This window comes from Theropithecus gelada, chromosome 12 (genome assembly GCF_003255815.1).
Source record: "Theropithecus gelada isolate Dixy chromosome 12, Tgel_1.0, whole genome shotgun sequence".
Classification (NCBI taxonomy): domain Eukaryota; kingdom Metazoa; phylum Chordata; class Mammalia; order Primates; family Cercopithecidae; genus Theropithecus; species Theropithecus gelada.
In genome coordinates this window covers 23661379-23687752 of record NC_037680.1, presented here as the reverse complement: position 1 = coordinate 23687752, position 26374 = coordinate 23661379, and the positions used below count along the sequence as shown (strand labels likewise).

Sequence of the window (26374 nt, the reverse complement as noted above, 5' to 3'; positions counted from 1 at the left end):
CTCTCTGCAAATGCCCTTTACCATAGCCAAGTACCAAACAAATGGAATGTAAAACGTACCTGCAATTGAAGGTTAATACCTATCCCTGAATTAAGTATACACCAAATTTAGGTATCTCTGCACAAGATGATTGTGTTGATACGTTACTTTTTTCAGACAATCGTACAAGTGAAAATCTTGCAGCTGTATCCTAGTAGTAGTGGTAGTAGTAACAATTTCCAAGGAAAAAAGATGTAAAAGATCTTTAAAATAAATTCTAATTTTTCTCATTCTATTTGACAATTAAACAGATGATGTGTAACTACTACCACCATATATTTACTGGCAATTACCTTCTGTTAGCTTTCTAGCTATGTTTTTTACTTGTACACATGGATTAGCTAATATAAGAACAAAGAGATGACCACATGTGAATAGTAAATGGACTAATGCTATATTACATTTTTAGCCAAGTACACCCAAATAGGCCAACCAGTCACTTGAAAGTTAGAAATATGGTTCCCATTTTTAACATTGGAGTATAAATATAAATGAAAAAACCTAGGAACACATTGATGCAACAGAGGAAAACAATAGCATAGTTCAAAGGATGGAAATTTTGATGGTGTACAGAAGGAAAAAGAATAAGGAAAAGTCTAATAAAAGTGATAGTCAGCTTTAGCCTTTCAATTGACTATTGGCTTATATTCCACCACCACTCCTCAGTGTGACCATTTTACTTATTTATTTATAGGACAAGACATTCATAACCAATAACAGGGTTGTAATGATAGTAAATGTAGGATTTATGATACATTTAAAAAAAAAAAAAAAAAAAAAACACCTTTAACCAACACTAAAAAGCCACCAAGGATTGGGGTGGAGGGTAGTCACCTAGCTCGCGGTTTTATTTAGTGACGGTTCCACTTTTTCACTCACTGCCTGCAAATCAGCATTTTTAGTGGACAAAGGACTCAGCAGCGGCCTTATGATTGCTTCTTTTCAAATGGTAATGGCTATCCTAACTCCTCTGCCAGGTTTTTCTTACCAGAGCACAAATTGCAGTTTACAAGGCTCTGAGGGGGAAAAAAATCTTAGCTGAATATCTTTTTTTTTATTCGACAAACTGACATGTAAATTACCCTTTAAGTGCTCCACTCTAGGGCTCTGATCATCTCCTAATTGTCACAGTCAATTGTAGCCAACAGTCTCTTCAATCCCAAGCGCTTTGACAACAAGCACAAGGATCAAAGCAGAATCAGCTCCCTGCAATATCCTTCTGTTTAGGATGCTACAAAATGCCCGCAAAAGAAAGGTGTAAGGGCATTGCTGTAGAGGAAACTGAGAGTAGCAAGTATTACAATAGTCATTTTCGTCATCTCTGAAATTATGCTGTATAAGCTGCCATGATCTTTAATCACATGTGCAGAACAAATACATAAACCTCCCGGGCAATTAATATGCTCTTAAGATTATACTAATAATCGAGCTTTACAAACAACACGGTCTCCATGGCTTAGGAAAACTATAACACCGTTATGGGATAGCAATCATTTCATAGCAGCTTGAGTATCAAAAACTATTGTCAAACATACTCCATATTTCAGCATAAATTCTAAAGCACAGTTTTGATTACTTGGTTTGGTGTCAGGATTCACTGCTTCTCCAAACTAAATAGCCCATTGCAAATTCTAGAGTTTCTTAAAAATTAACCTAGAAATGTCCAACTGGAAATGTGGCACCAAATCAATTAAAAATGTGACACAAAAACTAATTTCAGAAGAATAGATCTTTTTTTTTTTTTCTTACCAGAGGTAACTCTGTCTTACTGCTTTACTGGAAGCAAACTTATTAAAAGTCATTACATGATCTACAAACATAATCCCTAAATAAGATGTAACTATCAGGATCATTACTTTATAAAATATATCAATTCTTTCTAAGGTAGTTATCACATATCACTAACTTTTTAAAAAGAATACTAATGTTTTTTCAAAAGATACATAATTTAATCCTATCAATTATAACAATATAATAATTCAGTAGAGAGAAATATCTGATGACAAATCTGTATAAAATAGCTACTTTAAAAATAGCCTAAGGGTTGTCAGAAAAATGACAAATGGAAAGAAATCAAAGACGTATTTGATACTCCCCTTACAGCTTGTCTTGTTGTACCCAGGTATTATGCACATACAGCATGTAAGGTCACACATTGATTGACAGCCCTCCTATGCTAAAGAAAAGAACTGAAAAAAGAGGCAGCACGTGGCAAATACCTCAGGTTCCTTTCTCAGCTAGTTCACTCAAATCCCCCTGTAGGGGTTTCCAATCCTCCCCTCAATTTCACCTTGAATTCTCTGGTTTGATTGAAGAGCTTCACAGAAGGGTCTATTACAGATTGAGGAATGATCCATTTCACATCCGAAGCTCCAAAGAGCTACTTGTGAGGAATCTTTGAGTGCATTTATCTCACATGTGAAGCTTTCTGCAAAATCAATATGGGTATTTTTCAGTTTGACAAGTCAACATGAAATATCACATAATAATAGAAAAACAGAGTTGTACATTTAAACACAGCCAATACAGTTATCTATGACAAAGCTTATAGTTATTACTTATGGATATTCTTGAATATGTCTGCTCTAAATTCATCCTGATGGCTGAGCTAAAGAGCATAGAAAGTGTAACTGACTGGCCATCATATTTCTGGCTGTTATGTCCTAATTAATCCAGGTTTTGTGGTGAGGGCAGAGAATGGGCAGGAATCATGGCCTTTGCTTCTAATGTGAGATTGATATGATAAGAGGAAGAAAGTAACCAAAGGTGAAAAAAAAAAAGAAAGAAAGAAAGAAATAGAACAAAGGAGAATTATTTTAAATAATTCACAGTTAACTAATTGGCGAAACTGGGTAAAATGATCACCCAAAGAATGACAACCATGTCTTAAATCCCCACCACAACTGAGGCAAGTACTAGCAGAATAACTGACATATTTGTGAGTAAGTGACGTATTTGTGTTGGGGTCTGACAATCTTTGGGTGAATTCCAAGTTTATTTTACCATCTGCATAAGCTTGAGGAACATGATTTCTCATCTCCAAATCTCTGTTTTTTCATTTTGAAATGGGATTAATCATAAGATTTTATCTTGTACGCTTTCATGAGAGTTAAACAAGATGCTGCATAAAGCACCTGGCACATAGAGAATGTTTCACTGTTGGTAATTATTGATGAAATTATTATAGTTTCATTGAACCCATTCACCAAATCCCTAGGGCTCTAACCTGGTGCCACTTCTACTGTCCCCTGGGACCTTTCTACATTGTTTGGTGTTCCCAAGTGGTAGATGACAATTCTGGTCAGAGTGTGCTCACTGAATTAGCTCTGGTCCTCATAGAAGAGTGCAGTGCTTGTCTTAAAAACATTCTTCCTCCAGCCAGGAAGGCTGTCCTCATCAACCACATGGGAGAAAACCAGATGGGAATGTGAAAAGGAAATAGAACTCAGGCGCAGAGTCCAAATCAGCTGATCAATCCAGGCAATCAGTGAGGTGAGAGATGGAGAGAAATGTCACATATGGTTTTTCTTCATATGGCAGTATGTTACAATTAATAATGGAGTTATCTCTATATACCCCACGATAGGAAAGACCTTAAAAACAAACAAAATAAACAACCCTCAGGAGAAACCCAGATCTAGTTAAATAGATCACAGTAACTATTTATTCCTCTCTCACATTTTTCATAACCTATCATTATGTAATACCTGATTATCTGTGCTTGGGCCAACTAATTTGTAGAATACTTGAAATATATTTCAAATTTTTTTTAATTAAAAAATTTTGATTTTAGGTTAACTCTCCCCACCACTCAGAATAAATCCAGAGTAGACAAAACATGTGAGTTCAGAGTCATAAAAATTCATGTTAAAAACAAAATAAGAAAGAACATCAGGCCAGGCGCGGTGGCTCATGCCTGTAATCCCAACACTTTCGGAGACTAAGAAAGGCAGATCACCTGAGGTCAGGAGTTCAAGACCAACCTGACCAACATGGTGAAACCCTGTCTCTACTAAAAATACCAAAATTAGCCGGGCATGGTGGCACATGTCTGTAATCCCAGCTACTTGCAAGGCTGAGGCAGGAGAATTGCTTGAACCCGGGAGGGAGAGATTGTAGTGAGCTAAGATCGTGTTATTGCACTCCAGCCTGTGCAACAAGAGTGAAACTCTGTATAAAAAAAAAAAAAAAAAAGGAAAAGAAAAGGAAAAACATCATTATAAAGCACAATTGAAGTTTAAAAACTCGTATCCTATATTCCAAACTCAAATAACTAAGTATAAATGACTTTGTGTTTAATTAATTCAAACAATATATATCAAGAAATTAATATATGCAATACTGTTAATTTTTTAGCTACCCTACTGTTCTCCATTATTAAAACTAAGCTACAGCTTTCATTCCAAAGACAAATTAAAATATTTTCTTACATGCTGATATAGAATTACAGGTACAAATCGAAATAATTTCCTACTTAAAAAGGGTCATTTCTTTAAAATTTTATTTATTTGAATTCAAAATACATCTTTACTAAGGAAACAAATTTATAAATAATCATTAAGTTCGCAGATTGACACATAAAAACATGTTTAATGTAAACTGTATCTGAAACACACTAGTAATATCAAGTCTTGAGCAACTCTAGGTTATAAGGTCTATAAATAAATTTAACCATCTGAAAGCTTAGGGAGTATCATCGGGCACTAAGTTTACAAATTTTGGGACATACCAGGCAAGAGATCAGACAGAAGGATGGATCAGTTATGAGTTCAGGTGATCACCATTCTCATCACCACCACCATGTCAACATCATCATCATTATCATACTATATTTCACCCAACATATTAGTACAGCATAACTATTAAAATGATAATGGTAGGTAGCCAATAAGATGACATCTCATCATCTTGTATTTTTAAGTGGGTAGAAATGAAGTGTACCAGGATGTCAGAAACTTACTATACTCTCTCTGGCACATAAATATCTTCCATGACTTTTATATTTCCCACTCAGGACCCTGAGCATTTTTAATGTACTTTCATTTAAGCAAATAAAGCTTCTAAAATATCAGTCCACGTTTCAACATCTCCTACTTTTAGATTTTGCCTTGTACTATGGCAAGCCAGACTCCTTAAGCACAGCTTTGGAAGGTCTAGGAAAGAAACTAGCTTAGGACCCATTTAGCATATTCCTTAGCATTCTGGTAGTACTACAATATCAAGGTGAATATTTGCCTTAAAAAAACTCTCGGTGGAAAATAATTTTACAACTTTTCTCAATTATGTATTTCAAAGTTTATCCTCCTTCAGTATCAGGGTTTTCTGCCTTATCCCATTTCTGGTTTTGATTTTAATTATAAACTTTGCTACTCAAAACTATCAGTAATATCTGTCTTTCAGGTACTGCAAGTGTGCCAGTAATAAGCCTCATGTAGTTCAACTAATAAAAATGCTGACTATGGGCACTCGTTCCTGCCACTTGTCCATACATTTCAAGTAAGTACACACTATCCCTATGGTTTGCAATCTAAATGGTTTGCCAACCTAAATGGCCTCTGTCCTTATCATGTTGTATCACAAAACATATGCATGCCCTCACTTTAAATGGAATTAAGCAGAGGCTGGGAAGGAGGAAGAAATAGGGAATTATTGTCTAATTTTTGGAGTTTCAGTTTTGCAAGATGAAGAGGTTCTGGAGATCTTTTGCAAGGCAATATGCATATACTCAACACTACCAAACTATATACTCAAAAAATGGTAAAGATGGTAAATTTTGTGTTTTTAACCACAATTTTTTAAATAAAAAACTAATAATGTAGTCAAAGTGCTTTAAAAAATCTCATATCCTGTTTTTTAAGTGTTAGGCAACCAGGATCCTATATCTCATACCTAATTTCTTTCCCATAAAAATGTTGCCTGGGAAATTGTCTCTAGAGTTTTCAGTTCCAAATGAACTAATGTATGACTTGACATAGGATAAATTGCACATGAAAATACAGGTCAGACTGGGCGCAGTGGCTCACACCTGTAATCCCAGTACTTTGGGAGGCCGAGGTGGGGGGTCACGAGGTCAAGAGATCGAGACCATCCTGGCCAACATGGCGAAACCCCGTCTCTTCTAAAAATACAGAAATTAGCTGGGCGTGGTGGTGCTTGCCTGTAGTCCCAGCTACTAGGGAGGCTGAGGTAGGAGAATCGCTTGAACCCGGGAGGCGGAGGTGCAGTGAGCAGAGATTGCGCCATTACACTCCAGCCTGGTGACAGAGCGAGACTCCATCTCAAAAAAGAAAGACAGACAGAAAGAGAGAGAGAGAGAGAAAGAGAAAGAAAGGAAAGAGAGAGAAAGAAAGAAAGAGAGAGAGAGAGAGAAAGAAAGAAAGAAAGAAAGAAAGAAAGAAAGAAAGAAAGAAAGAAAGAAAGAAAGAAAGAAAGAAAGAAAGAAAGAAAGAGAAAGAAAATAAATACAGGTCAAAACTAAGAAAATTAATCAGACTCCGATTATACAATTTCACTTCTCTTCTGAAAGATTCGAAGAGTGAAGGACAAGAAAACCACCACTCCCAGGTGCTCTGTTGTAAGGCTGCAAGTACCATACACTGTTATCATTTAGAAACTCAAAATTTCACTGACTTTTCAGAGGACCAAGCAAAAGTTGAAGCTCATTGAGACAAAAATACTTGCGCTCAAACCAAACTAGTTTTCAGTGGTTTCTCCATTTTGTAACAGAAGTTCCACAGTACCTTACCGCTCATTTTCTTTAGGGTTGCTGATTTTTTGTCTTTAATATTTTAACCTGATTGATTTTTTTACAGTTTTTTAAAAAGTTATATTGTAAAATAAAGACTTTTCAAGATTCAGGGTCATAATGCCTTTTTTTTTTTTTAACAAGCTGATCTAATTTATATTTGTCCCACACAAAGTTAAGACACAGAAGCTTCAGAAGAAGCAGACAAAATGGGACCACAGTAGCTTATGGAAACTAGTGTCTTTATAATCACAGAATGAAATCAATCAACAGCAAAAGCACATAGTTCCTTTTTAATGTAAGATCCCAGGGATAGAATGATAGGATAAAAGCTAACAGACATGGTGCACTGATTCGAAAATTTATTATAATTTTTTTCTGCATTCCCACTTCACTTCAATCATTCTGTGACCTAATCATTTGCTTTTAACATTTATTCTTACAGTCTACATAGCTTATTAGATTAGGGGTAGCAGAACCTTGAGGGCTGGTGTGAATTTGAGTGTTGTAATAATACTAATAGTTTTAATAATAATAGTTACTTCTGACAACATCTCTCAGGCAATTATATCATTTCCTTAGAACAATCATGTGAGTTTAGTATCTATATCTCTCTGAGATATGAGGAAATTAAATAACTTGGCCAAAATTGCACACTAAAAAAATGCCATGCTCTTAACCATGAAGCTTTCCTGCACCTTGATGAATTGCCGTAAGTATAGCTTAATGTCAATGTAGATTATTTTTCCACCTCAGCCATTAAAAACTCTTCTTTACTTATCTTCTTGATAATTGAGCTCCCTCTCACTTTTGGGATATTCTATTGCCCAACAGTTTCTGGATAGAAACGATATCTTGGACACAGTCACTTGTTTTGATTGACTCTATGATTGAACTAAATACGGTCATTAACCAACATGGTCATTGACTGCCAGCAGCAGCTCCCTTTGTTCCACTGCTGCCTCACGGGCACCAATGCATGACTCACTTTTATGAAGTGTGTGGTAATCAAGCAACGAGCTTACAGACCATTTACTACATGTAGCAATATCCACAAAGGCATGTATTTTGAAATTTCCTTGAAGTCAAGACTATCATCACTAGCAATTTAGGGTGTTCCAGAAGACAATAATACCTACTGCAAATGCCACAATCAACACCAGTGAAGAACATACAGACTAGCACAATGGGCCTTTCCATTTCCCTGCCTCAGACCTTCGTTTCCCTTTTCTCACACCTTTCTATGCCCAGGTGGGTGTATTTGTGCCTTTCCTAATGAATACAGAGTGGGGACACACTCACAACAGGTTATTGGGGCTAGTCTTAGAATCCAAGAATAGTGGAGCTAGAACCCTGAAAACTCTCTAGACTATGCCATAAAATAGATATGACAAAAATGTGGTCCAAAGAGGTCCAATGGTTTGCCCAAGGGCATAAGCCAACAAGTGAAAAAGTGGAGACTTTAAACTCCAAGTACAGTGAATTTCTGCTTATAAGACTGTCTTCAACAAAAATCCAAATAATTTACTACTTTACATAATTTCATGTAATCTTCACAACCTTCACATAAGATAAAGATTATTACTCTTCCTACAAATGAAACAGATTAAATAATTTAGCAAAATTCACATGGTTAGAAAGTGTCAGTAGCAGAGATCTGCTATTAACACCTTACTTTCAATGAAAAGGGGAAGGGAAGGAAAGGAAAAGGAAGGGAAGAGGAGGGGTAGGGAGAGAAGAAAAGGGGAGGGAAGGGGAGCAGAGGAGAGCTAATCCAGAAAGGATTATGACACTAGACAGTGAGACAGTGATGGACTGATTTTGAGACTAGAGAAGAGGAGGTTGTGAAATTAAGGCCCAGGGAATTTATTTTAAAAACTAAAATAAAATTGTTACATACATACATTGGTCTTTAACTTTATTTCTTTATAACCTCTTTTTTTTTCCCCAAAAGGGTTTAAGTAGTTTTTTTTTTTAATGCATCCAATACAATAAAATTAAATTAAATTAAAGTAGGTAAATAAAATGAGTCCAGGAGAAAATGCAGTGATGTAAAAGAGACAAAATTCTTGCAAGGAAGCTTGATACACTTGCCAGAGGTAGGCTATAAATTAGAATTCGAGCTTTCAGACAGGCTACATGAAGAGGGAAACATGATCCATTACAAGAACTGCAGCATCCCTAAAACAAAGAACAAGCCGTTTGTCCAGGACAGACATCATTATTCCTGGTTATGAGACCATAGAGAAATTTGTCCCTGCGGCCCTCCTTGAGAAGGCACAGTGGAAAGCACAGGACAGAGGCTTCAACAATATCGTCACAGAACACAGAACAACACATTGTGTAGGGCTGTTTATTGTACCGTTCATTAGCGCGGCAGCCTTGCACTGGGGCAGAATTCAGCAATGGCAGTTCTTTGAGGACAGCATGCTAGTTGTCTCCAGGAAAGGGAAGGAAGAGAATTGTGTTGAACGGGAAGGATGCTGAAATGACACAGACACAGGGTGGAAGCCTCGCACAAACACAACACTAAGCTAACCTCCTCACACCTTCGCTAGAACACCACCAACCCATCTCAGTTTATGAGTCTTTGAGCCTCTTTCCACTTACTTTGTCCAACCCTGTTTGGGTTCACTCTTCCTAACCTCCCCTGGTGCCAAGGAGGAACAGATCAAAACCAGTAGCCCCTGTACCAAACCTAAGTCTCAAATTGACCTGAGGAAAGTGATGAAGTGGGCAGAGTAGGCAAGGTGAGGCCAGGAGAGCCGTTTCAACAACAGTGTGCTCAAAGATGGTGACAGTGCAGCGTGTCAGATAGGGGCTCCACCACTCAAACTCAGCAGAGAGCCCCAGTGACCACAAGCAAACTTCTGCTACAAGCCTTTACACTCATTCACTTACTCACTCATTTACGGAGTCTATAAATACTTATTAGTAAGTATTATGGTTACATGCTGGGGATACACAGGTAGACAAGACACAAGTGGTCCTTTCCTAATGGAATCTCTACCTGAAGACATTCTTAATTGAGACAACTCAAGGAGGTAGAAGAGAGCTGGAGAAGTAATTAAGGATTAAGGAGATCCTGCCTTTTTTTTTTTTTTTTTTTTTTCCGATGGAGTCTCGTTCTGTCACCCAGGCTGGAGTGCAGTGGTGCAATCTCAGCGCACTGCAACTTCCACCTCCCCGGTTCAAGCAACTCTCCTGCTTCAGTGTCCCGAGTAGCTGGGACTACAGGCACCCACCACCACGCCCAGCTAACTTTTTGTATTTTTAGTAGAGATGGGTTGTCACAGTGATAGCCAGGATGGTCTCGATCTCCTGACCTCATGATCCACCCGCCTTGGCCTCCCAAAGTGCTGGGATTACAGAAGTGAGCCACTGTGCCCGGCCGATCCTGCTATTTTTTCACAAAAGGCCATAGGAAAGTTTATCTGGAAACTGGGAGAGCAGCCCTTCTTTAGAGATTAACTAAAGACCGTGACCTTGCTCTTCATTTCAACAGTCCATGCCTTCCAGTTGCCTCGTCTATCAAGAAGGAAACTAATACATACAACAAATACTTCATAGTATTTTATGACAGCAAAAATAAGAGTAAAATGTGAAAGCTGAAAACATTCTAGAAGTATTATCTCCAAAAATTGTGCATATTGATAAAATGGACCTTAAAGTTATTATACATAATAATTGTACCTGAGTGTCTGTCACAGTTAGAAACATGTTAAAAATACAAGATAATGAAATAAAAATGAGCAATTTATTCTATCTAAATACTATACAACTGTATTAATTAATAACATTTAATGTCTTGCACGGAAGGACTCACCAAATTACAAATATAGTCCTTCTAGAATATTAAAACCATAATTAAGTATAGGCTGAAATAGAGCCACCAGTGAACCTTTACCTGTTGATGTACAAACAATGTGATTATGTATAAGGAATAAAATACAATTTAAAATAGTCATTTCACATCATCAAGCAAAGTTCAGAGCATGCTAAGAAATAACTGTTCCAGAAAGGGTTGTGCCTTCTTCACCTGCAATTTATTTAACTGAAACTGGAATTATCATCTCCCTTCCCCAACTCGCTGGTTCTTGTTACACCAAAGAAACATAGCCAACTGGAAATAATGAGCAGTTGTCCTGACTGTAGAGATTAAATCAATTTTAAGCATTGTTACATAAAGCACATATCACAAGATGCAGTGGACAGCATTATTTGCCAAGGTCAGATTCCTACCTTTTCCTTTTCTAGACTGGTTAACAAGCACTATGTATTTAAGAACTGAATTCTTCATCTTCAAAGTTATCTGATTACATGTCATAAACAATTTGATTGAAAGTAAAGGGGAGCCAGTTGTGGTGGCTCATGACTGTATTCCCAGGACTTTGGGAGGCCGAGGCAGGAAGATCAGTTGACGCCAGGAGTGTGAGACCAACCCCGGCACCATAGCAAGACCCTGCCTCCACAAAAAACAATCCTACTAGTAGGTATCTATCCAGAAGAAAAGAAGTCATTATACAAAAAGAAAAATACTTGCACACTCATGTTTATAGCAGCACCATTTGCAATTGCAAAAATACAGAACCAGCCCAAATGCCTATCAATCAATGAGAGGTTACAGAAAATGTGAGAGAGATATATATACATATACACACACCATGGAATACTACTTAGCCATAAAAAAAGAATGAAATAAGGACATTTGCAGAAACCTGGATGGAATTGGAGACTATTATTCTAAGTGAAGTAACTCAGGAGTGGAAAACCAAATATCATATGTTTTCATTCATATGTGGGAGCTAAGCTATAACGATGCAAAGGCATAAGAATGATATATTGGGCTTTGAGGACTATGGGGAAAGGGTGAGGGGGCAGCAAGAGATAAAAGAGTCCACACTGGGTACAATGTATATTGCTTAGGTGATGGGTGCACCAAAATCTCAGAAATCACCACTAAAGAACTTACTCAAGTAACTAAACAAGACTTGTTCCTCAAAAATCTATTGAAATAAAAAAGTAAAATAAAACAAAAATAAAATTATTAGCAGGCATAGAGGTATACAACTATAATCCCAGCTACTTGGAACCTGAGGTGAAAGAATTCCTTGAGTCCAGGAGTTCAAGGGTGCAATGAGCTATGATCACGCCACTGCACTACAGCCTGGGTGACAGAGCAAGATTTTGTCTCAAAAAAAAAAAAAAAAAAAAAGTAACAGGCTTATTGGATACCTCACTTTCTAAAGTAGTTTTGTACCTGTGTAATGCTTTTTTAGCACCCTTTAAAATATGCCTAATCTCTTACCTCTTCCCACTTAGTTTCCTGGATTCAAGGCCATTTAAATGCTCTGCAAACCCCAGGCATCATTATTCCCGGAAACCAATTATATCAAACATTAAAATACACCCATATCACACATGAAGCACAATTATTTTGCTGAAAAACTTTGAAAGAGTTTTGGTTTTTAAAACTATTTTTTGTTTCTGAAATACTTAGGCCTCAAGTAATACAGCAAATTTACAATAAGCTGTGATTTCTAAGCAATCAACATGCACATTTGAACTGTTTTCAAATGTAATGACAATTTTTATGAGTACTCTTTTTGACAATGAATGAAGCTGACCCAACATTGCATTTGTTCATATTTGTTAACCTGAGTTTTGTACTTTTTGTCATTTGCAACCAATGTAATTATAATCAGGTCTTAAATATTTTCCTAAGTCCATGAAACCTATAAACTCTGGAGTGCTTTTCTTCTTAATGATGACATGGCCCCACCCACATCAGCCCCACATATCATTTTCACCAGAGATCTGGTCCAAAAGTCTCTGGAGACTGAGCCACCAAAAACCCAACCCAGCAGTGGGCATGTGAAATACTGCCTTGTCTTCTCTGGTTGAAATTTGGCGCTGGCTAGTCTTCTGTCAAGCGGTTCACATGTGGATGGAAGTGATACTCTAATCCCTCCGAACTCCTCAATGACTGGTAGCTACATTTGGCTTCTTGTTTGGAACTTTTTTTTTTTTTTAACATCTTTCAAATAAAATCCTTTCAAGGTCCAGTTGCATGTTAGAGAAATAATATGTAACTGACCACATTCCCTCTCATTCACACATACACACACACAAAGCACTCAGAGGAAATAGTCTTCAGAATAGACACAATGCATAGCTCTTAACATCTCATATTCAGTCTTTAGAGGCTTCTCAAAGGCAACTACTGCAGCTAATAGCCCTGGATCCCCACCAGTAGTGAATTATGCTGTGGCCAGAAGTCTCCTAGTCCACCACTTCCAATACTCTAGACTCCCATCCTTTCTACTGTACCACTTTAAAGGTGAAATGTCTGGAAAATTTGGAAAATTGTGAGAGTAATTATGGCATATGCATATAATTTAAAATTCCATGGGGATTTTTCAATATTTACAATTCTAATTTCCTTGTGGATGACATTGAATTTCTAAAGCAATGGCACCATTAATCCTTAAAATCTATACCTTACATTGGGATCCGATGCTATGCCTCTATAAGCATCTCCCTAATCCAGTCTCTCACTTTATACATTTAACATCGGTTGAGCACCTGTCTGTGCCAGGGACCATTGCTGAACTCTGGTGAGTACAGCAGCCCCAGTCCCTGGGAATAAAAAGGGAAACTATTGCGACCCATTGTAGTGTTTTATGTATGTGCTTCTGCAAGACTAATTTAAGCCCATTTTACTAAAATCCAATCCCATTGCTTTTTGTTCTGCCCACAGAGTACGTAAATAGCAGCCAATCACTATCCTCTCCAAGATAGCTTTCCTGATACTTGAAATGCTCAAGTTCTTTTCTCTTCTTCAAAATAAACATATTTTTTCTGCAAAGAAAAGAATATTACATTTGATGTGTGCAACAAGCCAATATAACTCCTTTGCCGTGTCATCACATTGTCATTGATATGAAAATATGGAATATAAATTTTCAGTCACATTGAAAGGATAAAGCAAAAGATAGTCCCATGTGATCAACCAGTTTCTTAAGCATTAATCTATACACTAAACCTGATATTGCCATTCTAAGAAAATGCACTATAATGAAACAAAAATTTTGCATCACTGCGCTAGCTGAGGGAAAAATAGCTAATAGTCTTTATCCCTTATGACTCATATCAGAGTGCCCTGCCCCCAAAGAAATCAAGACACACTGTCACTGAACCACATTATTATCCCTTAAGAAGACTATAAAATGTGTACATCATTCATTCGTTGACATTGAACTTGTGCCAAAACTATTAAGAGCACATATTAATAGATATCCCAAACGTGTAGGAATGAATACAGAATTAAACACAAAATGAAATTGGTATTCACTCCTAATTTGTCTTTTATAAATGATTAAGTAAAGCATTTGAAGGAAATAAAAGGGCAATAAATAGCCTTTTATCACAAACTGGGGGATTTCTCTTACTCCAGGCTTGCATACAACCAGTTTAGAAATATGCATAATTGCCTATGGTCAACATCATATCACTGCCAGATCACACATTAAACAGATAACCACTATTATTATAAAAGCAACTTCCTTGACCTCATATTTTGGTCTGACTAGGAATTCCTGTATTTTCCCAGATCGGCTATTGCATAGTGCCAATCTTGTGCTGTGCATGTCAATTTGTACTGGTGTAAGTGACCGATGCCTCACAGAGCTTACTCTAAAACACGCTTATATGCATATGAATAGCATAAGTTCAAGAAATATGATCATAGTTGTTCTTGCAGTGCTTTTTAAAATCTGAAGTCTATGTTTTGGTTTGTGTTTTTTTTTTATTATAGCTAAGGTACAGTGTGTGTTATTTGGCAGCTGAATTTGACATGAAAATATAAAAGGTTTGGGCAACCACATATTTGGAAATAGAAATCTTTCCTGAAAACATGGCTTTGGTTTTTAAACACAGCTAAATTTCTGGAAACTTCAATTTGTTAAAGACAGCCAAGACTTCAATCATATTTAACATATTCCTGGGGTTTACATATAGTGTTTCAAAGTAATAAACAACATCTTGTTTGGAGTAGCACGAAGAAAATGAGGCAAGCACTTCTTTAGAGTAAAAGCTCTACTTTTAAAAATAGTTTGGAGACTCATTCTTATGTTGGTAAAATCACAAAACACTATTCAGCAAACAAAACATGATGAGCTCAATTCAAGTTGGTAAACATTTTTAGCTGGCTTCATTTGTAGTAAGAATTTTAATGTAACCATGACTTCAAGAATGCATCCCTTATAATGGAAACTTAAGGGGTAAAACTTTTTTTAATTGTTAATAAGAACAATGGTGTTAAATTTGCACTTGAAAATCAGAGGAGATGTGATGACAACAGTAAATTGATTGTTTGAACAATTTTTTAAATCACATTACAGTGCACTAAAATGCATCTGCATTTAGTCACTAACACTCCCATTGCAATGACCAAAAAGCCTCAGGCCTGTTTCACCAGCAGTAAATGGTCTCTTTCCTAAGGTAGGGTCTGTATACACTGTACCTCCTGCACATGAAACTTGCATGCAAGCTGTAAATCCTTCACATGCTTTTGCCTCATTGGTCCAAACATGAGTGATGTCTAAAAATCCTTAAGTCACTTAGTAAGAATAACAAACACTTTCCAAGAAGCAAAACATGATGAGTTGAAATAAAACCATCCAAGGAAAGAAAGACAAGGGGAGCTTTCTCTAAGCTTTGTATAAGACGTCAGGTCAAATTTCACTTAATCATGCTTTCTCCTCAAACAGGGACTCGGGACAGAACACTCTTCATAAGAACACTCATGGACACAAGTTCAAATAATGTATGGCAAATCATCTACTTAATAAACATACAAACATCCTGCTCCTGTGATTAATATTCCTTTATTTTGACTTTACGTTATTCCTAATTTTTAGGCAATAAATATTTTGATAGGTAAAACAGAAGAATTTATCCAAAAATTGAAAAGTTGGTGACATGTTATGCTCCTTTCTCACCACCTGTATTCAAAACTGTTATTGAAGTGGACCTCAGAATAGAAAGACCTTGGATCCAAGTTTGCCTGGGACAGTCTTGATTTGAGTCTCTTTACCTGAAGCAATTAATAATATCTCTGTTTCAGCTCAGAAGTCTTCCAATTTGGATGATAAACTATATGGCCACTTTTGTTTCTTCCCTTCCTTCCTTTCCTTCCTTTCCATGCCTCCCTCCCTCCCTCTTTCTTTCCTTCCTTCCTTCCTTCTTTCCTTCCTTCCTTCCTTCCTTCCTTCCTCCCTCTCTTTCTTCCTTTCTTCTTTCTTTCTTTCTTTTTTTTTCTTTCTTTCTTTTTTCTTCTTTCTTTCTTTTTTTTTTTCAGAGTTGTGCTCTGTCATCCAAGCTAGAGTGTGTGCATTGGCACAATCATAGCTCACTGAAGGCTCAAACACCTGGTCTAGCGACCGTCTTACCTCAGCCTCCCAAGTAGCTGGGACCACAGGCACATGCCACCATGCCTAGCTAATTTTTTATAGAGACAAGATCTTCCAGTATTGCCCAGGCTGCTCTCAAACTCCTGGGTTCAAGTGATCCTCCTGCCTGGGTACCCTTCTTATAAGGTAATGGATGACATCTACTTGATACAAATTCCAGAGCATCAAGCATATTTGCCTTGAGTATTTCCCTGAACTACACAAGAGAGTCTGAACTCTCCCAGCTGTAGTACAAGTTCCTCAGTACTAGATTACAATTTTATTTAACTACATGTCCCATGAACTAGCACAGTGTTCAGCATATAACAAATGCTAAGTAAATGTTACTCTGGTATATCAACTCTCCAGCCCTGTATCAGAATTTAGTTTACCGGGATCTTGATTGCCTTTCCCTTCTACAGGATAGCACACTGATCCATTATATTGATGATATTACACTGACTGGACCTAGTGAGGGAAAAGTAGCAACTACTTACTGGTAAGACATTCGCATCTCAGAAGGTGGGAAATAAATCCAATTAAAAATCAGGGACATTCTCCCTTAATGAAATATCTAGGCATCCAGTGGTAGAGAGCATGCCAAGATATCCCTTCTAAGGTAAAGAATAAGTTGTTGCATCTGGCCCCTACTACAATCGAGAAAAAGACACAACATTTATTGGACCTGTTTGGATTTTGGAGGTAATAGACTTCTCATTTGGGTATGTTATTACTCTAGCCCATTTACTGAATACCTGAAAAGCTGGTAGTGTTGAGTGAGACCCAGAATAAGAGAAGGCTCTGCAACGGATTTAGGCTGCTGTTCAACCTTCTCTGACACTTGGACTATATGATCTAGAAGATCTAACGGTACTTAAAACGTCAGTAGCAGATAGAGATGCTGTTTGAGCCTTTGGCAGACCCCCATAGGGGAATCAAGGATCAAACTTTTAGGATTTTGGAGCAAGGCCCTGCCATCATCTGCAGATAACTACTCTCCTTTGAGAGAGAGCCATTGGCCTTAGAGGACACTGAATGCTAGACCTTGGGCCATCAAGTTCCAGATGACCTGAGCTACCCATCATGAACTGGGTTTCAGCTGAGCCATCAAGCCATAAAGTTGGGAATGCACCACAACACTCCATCATCAAATAGAAGTGGCACATAACATCATGAGGCCTGAGCAGGCCCTGGAAGCATAAGTAAGTAACATGAAATGACCCAAATGCCCATGGCCCCACCCCGGCTATTCTACCTTCTCTCTCCCGGCATGCACCTGTGACCTCATAGGGAATTCTCTACAAACCAGTTGACCAGAAAACAGAAGACTCAGGCCTGATTTACAGGTGGTTCTGTATGAGATTCAGGCACCACACAAAAGTGGACAACTATAGCACCACAACCCCTCTGAAAAACATCCCTGAAAAACACTGGTAAAGGGAAATTCTCCCAGTGGGCAAAACTTTAGACAATGAACCTGGTTATGCACTTTGCTTAGAAGGAGAAACAGCCAGACATGCAATGATATACCAATTTACGGGCCATGGACAATGATTTGGCTGGATGGTCGGGGATGTGGAAGAAACATGACTGGAAAATTGGTGTCAAGGAAATTTGAGTAAGAGGACAGGCCTTTCTGAATGGGCAAAAACTATGAAGTTACATGTGCCCCATGTGAATGCTTACCAAAGGGTGGTCTCAGCAGAGGAGGATTTTAATAATTAAGTGGTTAGGGTGACTTGTCCTGTGGAATGCTCTTCCCTGCTAGAGCCCACTCCCCCACTTTGTTCAGGCCTCCACACTCTTTCCAGTGAGGATTTTCCTGGCCATCCGATCTAAAGTTCCAGCCTCTTCTCCCTCACTATCCTTTTTCTCCACTTTAGGTGTCTCCATCACACTTATCATTACCTAATATATTCTATACTTTGTTTATTCATTTTTTATGTCTTACTCATTCAAATGTAAGCTCTTTGGGAGGAGGAATTTTTGTCTGTTTTTGTCTTCCACTGAATTACTAACATCTGGAGTGGGGTCTGGCCCAAACAAGGCTCCATAAATAATTATGCATTTACTGAATTATCATTAATAGTAACAGTAATCATATTACTATTGCTATCTATGGTCTATATAGTCTAAAGATCAGAGCTAAGAACATTGCATCATTTTATCATTGAATCTTTTTGTTTGTTTGTTTTTGAGACAGAATCTCCCTCTGTCACCCAGGATGGAGTGCAGTAGTGCAATCTTGGCCCATTGCAACCTCCGCCTCTCAGGTTCTGGGACTACAAGTGTGCACTACCACACCAGGCTAATGTTTGTTTGTTTGTTTGTTTGTTTGTTTGTTTGTTTTTAGAAGAGACGGGATTTCACCATTTTGGCCAGGCTGATCTCGAACTCCTGGCCTCCACCCACCTCGGCTTCCCAAAGTGCTGGGATTACAGGTGTAAACCACCGCGCCCTGGCCTTATCATTGAACCTTGACAGTAGCACAAGACCATCAGTGATAATATGCCCATATCACAGATGGAACAACTGAGACAAAAAAAAAAAAAAAAATCCTCAGAATTCAGCAAAGAAAGATCATACTCCTAGTAAGTGGAGTGTTTGGGAGAGAAATTACCCCCAAACCTATGCTCCATCCAGTGGTGCTTTCTGCCTCTCACACTGATGTTAATGCCTTATTGAAAATTTGCATACTATTTACTCAGGACCCCAAACAGCAGTCATTATCATCATTCAATCACTCACGTATGTGTTTGTCTTCGTCTCATACCTGTCTTTTAAGCACTAATTAGGCACTGCGATAGTTACAAAGACAAGTTCCCTCATAGCTTACAGTCCAGCAGAGATCAAAACAAAGGTCCTGCCATGTAAACAGAAATGTAATAGATTTGTAGGCTTCGGTTGGAGCCCAAAGGAGAGAAGGCAGTGGCCCCAGTGAAGACAAGAATGAAGGCAAACTCTGCCTTCCATGCAATTTTATCTAAGATCAACTCTGTTCGATTAAAAGGGGCTGAAAAAGTGTTCCTATAACTTCTTTAATGATGCCGCCCTTTCCTACAGCCCTTTCACTCTCGTCTCCCCAACTTTTTCATTACAACTGTGCCCCTATTTTTTAACAGAAGATGGAAGCCTAGAAAAGCCTATGCTAAATGTCTGTTTTAAAAAGGATCTAAAAGAAGAAATTATCTGCAAGAATCTCCAACCATCCACATAGGAGAAAAAGATAGTATGAAACATTAAATATTTTATTTCATTAAATCCCTCTTCCTGAAGTCTAACAATAGGCAAATATCAGGTGAAGAGCGGAGAGTCAGTATTTTCAAACTATTTGCCTAACCAATTCACAGCTTGCAGACTCTGACTCTCAAAATCCTTAATTTTAAAAAAGGGAAAAAAGTAAAAAAAACATGAAGATACTTTATAGTATTTTCCAGAAAAATAAATTTTTCTATGTTCCCTATGCAAGCAGAAAGTGATAAGATGTAGTAATTTCGGTAATAAACCTCAAGATAAGACTTTAAAAATTAAAAATAAAATGTATATGGAGTCACATCTAGATGTGCCTAGCAGAACTTTTTTTTTTTTTTTTTTTTTTTGGAGACAGAGTCTCGCTCTGTCGCCCAGGCTGGAGTGCAGTGGCCCGATCTCAGCTCACTGCAATCTCCGCCTCCCGGGTTGACGCCATTCTCCTGCCTTAGCCTCCTGAGTAGCTGGGACTACAGGCACCCGCCACCATGCCTGGCTAATTTTTTGTATTTTTTAGTAGAGACGGGGTTTCACTGTGTTAGCCAGGATGGTCTTGATCTCCTGACCTCGTGATCCGCCCATCTCGGCCTCCCAAAGAGCTGGGATTACAGGCTTGAGACACCGTGCCTGGCCTAGCAGAACTTTTAAAGTATGACCTTGGAGGGTCAGGAAAGTTTTTAGCTTCTTATTTTATATAATCTTCTAACTATTAGTATGTGAGTAGGGTTGGTATTTTTCAAATAAAAAAGAAACCAGACAAGGTTAATATTGAATGGTTTTATATATGCATATTGCAGTATACAAAAAGGAAGTCCATTGTCAATGAATACGTTGATTTACATAACAGACACCTTTATTCAGGGTTAGCAGGAAGTGCTATGGCACAGTGGTTAGAAGTGGGGGTTTCTAAGTCAGACTTAGAAATGATCAAAATAGGCAGAGACTAGACTTGAATGTAAGCCTCATTCTTATTAGTCATGAAATGGAAAAAAATATAATTTACCTTTTGAAACCTATTTTCCCATCTGTAAAATGGAGATAATAATACTAATCTTTTTGTTTTGTCATTAAGACTTTAGAAGTTGGCCAGGTGCAGTGACTCACACCTGTAATCTCAGCAATTTGGGATGCTGAGGCAGGGGGATTGCTTAAGCCCAGGAGTTCAGACCAGACTGGGCAACATAGTAAAATCCCTATCTCTACAAAACTTTTTAAAATTAGCCAGGCTAGGTGACCGAGTGAGATCCTGGCTGGAAAAAAAAAAAAAAAAAAAAAAAAAAGATTTTAGAAGTTAATATGTTTGGTACATACTATGCCTGGAATTAAAAACAATTATTGCTATGGGAGATTATAGTTTACAAAAGTGACCAGTGATTCTACAATAGCATTAAATTCCCCAAATGTAGACATAAAAGTTCAGAAAAAGAAACTGATAACAGACTGCTAGGAAAGCCTGAATCTGACAGTAAGGTGGCTCAATTACTCAGATATTGGTTAGGATAATAATGATACTAAATGTACATCCTGTTTCTAAAGATGTGTGCTTACTCTTCTAGCTTCCTAAATAGTCAACAGTCTCCAGAGACTGGTTCTTGAGACTTAACCATGTATGATTAAAAATAATAGATGATATTGAAACCATCTGGTTCAGCAAATGCTCTCAGGGCTGAAAAGTCAAGGTACTAATGTTGCTTTTTAAGATAATACCAAGTGCCAAAAGGAATGCTGATTGAATTTCTAAAAGGTAAACTGCTTAACACAGAAAAATGAGGAGTTATTTTTTAAAGAGTTAGAGGAGATTCCATTGAAATTTATCACAGTTAAGAAGCAAATCAAGACAAGAAAAAAAGTGATACAAATAAAAGTGCTTAACCAGAGATTTTTAAAGCAAGATGTTTAAACAATTAGAAACCTGTATATGTTTATGTAATAAAATCACATACAATAAACAGAAATAACAAGGTTAGGCTAAAAGGAAAATGACAGACAATGAACTTGAAATCTATAAAATATTTCAAATAATCCTAAATGGCTTTTTACAAATGTTAAACATAGCCTCCTGATGAAAGAATAATTTTTTTTAAAGTCAGGTTGAGTAGGGGTCAGGGATTTAACAATGGAGAGGCATAGATTGTCTTGCTGTCTCAGCAAATATTGTCATGGAGCAATTTTGCTTTCCAACTTTGCAAAAAGAGCATTTGAGCGGTGTACACATACCAGAAGAAATCGTTGTGGGTTGAGGAGTAAAGTTGGCACACTGGGCTTTTATTCCTTTCCTACCACTACAGGGTAGCATCAGGGACACATCTGCGAAGCTGGTCCTCAATCACATTGAGGACACATCTGCAAAGCTGGTCCAAGGTATTGACGGAGGAGTTACCATCTTTGTGATGAAATGTAGGGGACCCTTGCTGCCTCTAAGAAATCTGCCTCGGTCAACCTACTATAGAAAGACTCTTTGTCTTAGAGATAAATGAAACTATGGCCTTATTTCCAGAGAACCACTTATGTTACCTGAGAGGAGACAGAGTACTCTGGATGTGTGGATTCTCCTGACCCTGATTTTCTCCACTTGCCCATTAACACAGATTAGTTTGCTGTTCACATTGCCCCCTAGACACTAGGCATAGACAACATGAGCAAGTGAACTGTAACAGAAACAAGGCTTTGATGAGAACGGGAAGTGGGCTAGGGGTAGGGCAGAGTAAAGGAATAGCATAGGGCATCCAGCCAGAAAAAACAGGCTCTGATGTACATACGGAGTCCATATTTTCCAAACCAAAACTCGTGACACATAGCTTGACAAGTATGATTGTGCTTATGGGAACAACAGGACAGAATATTTACAACCCAGAGTTGCACTGGAAAATCTAGGATATATAAACACTATATCCATAAAGGCATTGAAAGTGGGAAGGCTAACATAACCTACTTTAGAATTCTGCAAGTGCTGGCCCACACATGTGAAAGCCCATGTGTTAAGTTGCCCTAGTCTCTATTTATTTCTATCACAAACACATTACATATTTTTGACACACTTAGTGTCTCTATTCCAAAGACTTGCCTTAAGAATCGCAGGTGATATCTGAATGAAATAGATGTTTACAGTTGAGTAAAGAAGCATGCATCATGTCGGATTACATTGTTTGCCAAACTAGCCTGCCCAGGCCTTACAGGAGTACTAAATTCACCCGGAGACTTTAATGTAATGCAAAAGATAAAGTATCTCAGTAAGCCTGTGGACTCTTGCACACAACTTTCAGGTTAGGATCCACAGGTTTACAGAAAGAAAGAAAATTAATCAAGTCAAATGTGTGCCATTTTTTCTTTCCATTTAATTACTTGCATGTGAGAGCCATTGTTTCCTATAAGACCCCCCTCGAAAATACTTTAGCGAAAGCTTCTTGTAGAAAGGAAAACAAAGGTCAGTAACCTAATATCCCCAAGCAACCCTATAAAAACAAACCAGGGAGGGAAAAGAAAGTGAAGAAATGCTCTGACTGGGAAAAAGATCTTCATTTGTTTATTCTTTCAACAGTGAATAAAAGTTATGATTTTGCCAATAACTATAAATTGATAGTGCTTCCAACTTTTAAAGAATATATAAGGAAATCACGTAAAAGATCAGAGCAATCTTTTACGTGAGGTCAGAAGCTTTTTAAGGACTGGAAATATATCAAATACAATACGTCAAATTTGTCATGACACCTTACAAATTGACATCTGGGAAAATGTCTCAGAGATGATCTAACAGAGGGAAATCTCCTCTCTTTCAGATGAGGAAACTGAGGCACAGCAGCACGTCCAAGGTTACCTGATTGACTGTAACTGAGTCAGGACAAAACCCTGTCTCCTGCAGAGTTTACAGACAAGTTTACTCATCTGTAAAATGACAGGGCCGAACTCTGAGGTCAATGCCAACCATAACATCCTGCAATGCTATATTGATTGATTGCTTTGTAATCTACTTATTTGTATTTTGGCTCTTAAATAAAGGTAAAGCTGCCAGTTTGACATATTTCTAGCCCTTAGAAAGCTGACCTGACAGTAAAGCCCTTCCAAAACATTTATAGAGACAACGTTATGAACAATTTGCAGAATTTCATAAGGTGACACATTTCGAAGCACAGTGCAGTTACAGGCAGCCTGCATGGATGCATGCGAGGGAGGTATTATTTTTTTTAATTTTCAAGATGTCACTGCCAAGGGAGACATATGCCAAATGGTAACATCGGCTTCTACTTAAAAAAAACAAAAAAACAAAAAAAAAAAAAACAAAAAAAAAAACAAAAAAAAAAACCTCTAAAAAGGCATGAAGAGTAATGAAAAAACATGACAAGAAGAAGAATGAAACATCTAAAGCAGATATTGGGAATAAGAAAATATATGGATTAAGTACTTGGTGTTTAGAGGCATCTGATGTCTCTGCCTTTCCATTATACCTGCCTCCAAAACATAGCCACGCTGAGGTTTCCCAATATTTAACAAACTAGCATAAATCCTGGAAAAAATACTCTAATACCAGAGTATATAAATCAGAATATAAAATTGAAATGTATTTAAAAATCTTCTATTCCAGTTATGATTTTTTTTGTTTCTCTTTATTGTGGATTCTTACCAGCATTTCATTTAGTGCTAAGGTAGATTTCATGCAGTAAGATAAAAGATAGCTTCATGACATAAACATTAAATGAACAAATAAATGGCCAAACTGTTAAAAGCAGGGGTAGCCAGTTAATTACTGTATTTTAAAAAATCGTCCAGTCATATGCAGGATACTTTACATATATTATAGGTAAGATGATTAAAAACACAATAAGCCTGTAATCCCAGAATTTTGGGAGGCTGAGACAGGCAGATCACCCGAGCTCAGGAGTTCAAGACCAGCCAGGGCAACATGGCAAAACTCCGTGTCTACTAAAAACATAAAAATTAGCCAGGCACCGTGGCACATGCCTGTAGTCCCAGCTACTCTGGAGGCTGAGGCAGGAGAATTGCTTGAGCTTGGGAGGTGGAGGTTGCAGTGAGCTGAGATAGCACTATTGCACTCCAAAGTCAGATCCTGTCTCTAAATAAATAAGTAAATAAATAAATAAATACACAATAAGCCAGTTGAACAGAACATTCTTTCTTTTATGGGTCACAGTGTGCCTTTTTCATAACATATAGAATTAGCCAAATTATCTATGCTACCAAAATTCGGATTGGAAGCAGCTGAGAAAGCAAAAGTACTTGGGAAAAATTTGTTGGGCAGTCTGGTTGTCTGGTTACCTGGCAAACTTCCCCATACTGTCGGATAACCAGGTAAACTTTTAGATCTCTAATGTATTTTCCCACATTGATAGGAGTACAGAAATTTTATAATTAAACAGACCTGGCTTTGAACTCATTGCTTATTAGTTGTTTGTTCTTGGGCAAATTACTTTTCTCAGGGATTATTTCATTGTCTGAAAAATTGGAATAATAATGTCTAACTCACTAAATTTTTAAATGATCAAATTAGATAGTGTCCAAAAACTAGCTGTCATGGTGTACAGCACACAGAAAGCATCCAATAAGTGGGGATAGTCATAGTAGCGGTAGTAAGAATAGTGATGGTCCTTATCTTTTCTTTGATTGACACATGCTGTTGTGAAATCAACATAGGTTTTGAGTTCAGAGAGTTTGGTTTGAAGCCAGACTCTACTCTCAGTGGTTAGATGCCAAGAGAATTTCTCTGGTTTCAATTTCTTCTTCTGCAAAATGAATACCATAACACCTGATTCTTAACTGCTATCATGAAAATTAAATGAGATAATATATGTTAGTGCTACATAGTGCCTGGCACAATGGGAGGGATAATAAAGAAATGTTCTTTCCCAAAATTCCTTGTCCCCACAGTTCCCCACTCATGCCTCTTCATTCATTTAAGGTACTGAGTCATGGGCACCATGTCCTGGGAACAAAAATGTCCATGCTGGTTTCAAGAAAGGGATGAGAGGAGAAAGAGAGAGAGAAAGAGAGATTAAAGGATTTGGTGACAAATACTTCAAGAGAGATTTAAACCAGTGCTTGGGAACACAAAAGAGGAAAAAATAAAGCCTTCTTTTAGAGTCTTTAAAGATCTTAACAATTAATTAGGCCAGCCGGGCACGGTGGCTTATGCCTCTAATCCCAGCACTTTGGGAGGCTGAGGCAGGCAGATCACCTGAGGTCAGGAGTTCGAGACCAGCCTGAGCAACATGGAGAAACCTGTCTCTACTAAAAATACAAAATTAGCCGGGCATGGTGGCATATGCCTATAATCCCAGTTACTAGGGAGGCTGAGGCAGAAGAATCACGTGAACCTGAGAGGCAGAGGTTGTGGTGAGCCGAGATCGCACCATTGCACTCCAGCCTGGGCAACAAGACTGAAACTTTGTCTCAAAAAATAATAATAATAATAATTAGGCCATTTAACCCACTAGGAATGTTATAACCAAAACATAAACCAAAACAAAACAGCAAATAACAAGTGTTGGCAAGCGGGTGGAGAAATTGGACCCACCCCTGATTCTACATTACTGATGGGAATTAAAAAAAGCATTGCAGCTACTGTGGAAAACAAGTTGGCAGTTTCTGAAAAAGTAAAACGTAGTGGCTCACGCCTGTAATCCCAGCACTTTGGGAGGCCGAGGCGGGCGGATCACAAGGTCAGGAGATCGAGACCATGGTGAAACCCCGTCTCTACTAAAAATAGAAAAAATTAGCCGGGCGCAGTGGTGGGCGCCTGTAGTCCCAGCTACTCGGGAGGCTGAGGCAGGAGAATGGCGTGAACCCGGGAGGCGGAGCCTGCAGTGAGCCGAGATTGCGCCACTGCACTCCAGCCTGGGCGACAGAGCAAGACTCCGTCTCAAAAAAAAAAAAAAAA

General features: G+C 37.9%; 1 long non-coding RNA gene across 1 annotated transcript in view; it reads right to left on the bottom strand.

Moving 5' to 3' along the window:
* LOC112636632 overlaps positions 1–26374 on the bottom strand; it is a 58443-nt gene that overhangs the window by 10543 nt on the left and 21526 nt on the right. The window contains exon 2 of the long non-coding RNA XR_003122208.1: positions 2330–2467. This is a non-coding gene — a long non-coding RNA (uncharacterized LOC112636632). The remainder of the gene's footprint in view (positions 1–2329; positions 2468–26374) is intronic.